We start from the raw sequence: 1,822 nt of genomic DNA, 5'->3' as shown, positions 1-1,822 counted from the left end.
AAGGGTCAGATCCGTATCTAAAGTACGTGAATAGAAGGAAGTGGCAACTTTTACAAATTAATGTAGCTTAGTGTAAGAAGTCGGATTTACTTTAGCAGTTCCCCTTTGGAACACTAGCCCGACTGTTCTTATGGGTTTAACGACCCCAATTAGAATGAGACACGTAGGAGATTTCATAAAATGCAAAGTAGATTATTTTTCATCTCATTACACCCATCTGAGAAGAGCCATTCACTCGTGCCTCATTGCCTCTAACGAGAGCAGAACACTTTCTCATATCCGCAAAACCAGACCACTGCCGCACCTTGAGACACTAGACCCATCGCCACAACCTAGCTCTGACACCGCATCACCTTCAACAACATGAGCAATCTCATCCAGACATAGTGTCTTTGTTTCAATGAAAATAACATTCTTTGCTCAGACGAGAAATATCTACATATTCCTCTACTCAGACTTGACATATTACTAGTTACCTGAAGAAAATAATATTAAATCAACGAAGACTATGAAGATCTTTTGGAACCACTTAACCAAATCCAAGGAAATAAAAACCGACATAGAGTCTGAAGGGTAACTAACTCTGAGTAAAGAGACGGATGAATATGGTAGCTGTACGTAGCTGCATTAAGCTTTGTCTAGTACTAGTGGCCGGCGTATATCTTTGGGACCAGTAACCTTAGCTAACCTACTCATTGATGGGTTATTAAATATTTGAGTACCGAGATATATGTAACATCAATAGTAGGCCAGGTTTGTTTACGATTACGTACGTACTATGTGTCAGGAAATTAAATGGAATCGAGTAGGAACAATTATATATATAATTAGATCAAACGTGCAACAATATGATATATATACATGAAAATCGCTCTAAAGGAGATTTGAACTTGAGAAATGCTGTAGTCATAAAAATTTTTTTATAAAAATAAACTAACATAAAATTTACGTAATTTAATATAATACGTTAGATTATAAAGATATTTTTATTATAAATTAATATATTTAATATATGATATGAAGTTATATCAATTTATAAATTTATTTTTATAAAATCTTTATATCTGTAGTACTTCTCTTTAAATTTTAACCTTCTCGTGCAATCATAACTCCTCTGTGAGATACAATAGTACTGTGTGTTTTAGGTCGTGTAGCCATAAATTCCATAAAAAGAAAACCTTATATATATTTTAGGATTTTGGCTTTTGAAATGAAATTTCTCCAACAAGTTATTGCAGGCAGCCGACACCACATACCTGATGAATAGAAAAGTTCTATTATTTTTTTCTCCTCAATGAATATATAATGTAGATCAGTTGCTCAGTAGAATTTTTCTTCTCTAAAAGTTTGAATTATGTGGCTGATCTTATCATATATCAAATATTGTTGTTGGAAATTAAGCGTACGAGATCTGTAGGAAAGCCTATTAATTGGTATGCGACTTGGGTTTCTCAAAGCTATCATTTATGAAAATTAATTTCTTTGGGCCATATTTGCTTAAATCGTCAAGGTCGAGGGTCTTCCATGTGTTAATTAATTGGCAATGGCAGATCATAAGGACAGCCCCCACACCCCAAACAAAAAGTTTTAAACCAAGATATTTTTCAGGAAGAAAAATTACTGCATAGCTTCTTCTTTTTTTATCAAATTTTCCTTTGGAAATTTTAAAAGATCATTTATAAAGCACGTAGTTGATTTATTTTATGAAAGAGTATTGCTACTCATCATGATTTTAACTTTCATAAACCTTTCATCATGTATTTATGAATAATAGCGACATCCTCACATCCTTTTGGTCAAATTAGCGACATTTAGGCCTTGT

The 1,822-nt window shown here is 33.2% G+C and overlaps 1 long non-coding RNA gene across 1 annotated transcript; it reads right to left on the bottom strand.

Moving 5' to 3' along the window:
* Window positions 1–296: 296 nt before the first annotated feature.
* LOC121239713 lies at window positions 297–567 on the bottom strand. Its single transcript, XR_005935347.1, has 2 exons — window positions 470–567; window positions 297–435 (listed from the first exon to the last, which is right to left on the bottom strand). It is a non-coding gene; the product is annotated as an uncharacterized LOC121239713 (long non-coding RNA).
* Between the last annotated feature and the right edge of the window lie 1,255 nt (window positions 568–1,822).

This window comes from Juglans microcarpa x Juglans regia, chromosome 7D (assembly GCF_004785595.1).
Source record: "Juglans microcarpa x Juglans regia isolate MS1-56 chromosome 7D, Jm3101_v1.0, whole genome shotgun sequence".
Lineage (NCBI taxonomy): Eukaryota > Viridiplantae > Streptophyta > Magnoliopsida > Fagales > Juglandaceae > Juglans > Juglans microcarpa x Juglans regia.
This window is presented reverse-complemented; position numbering and strand designations above follow the sequence as displayed.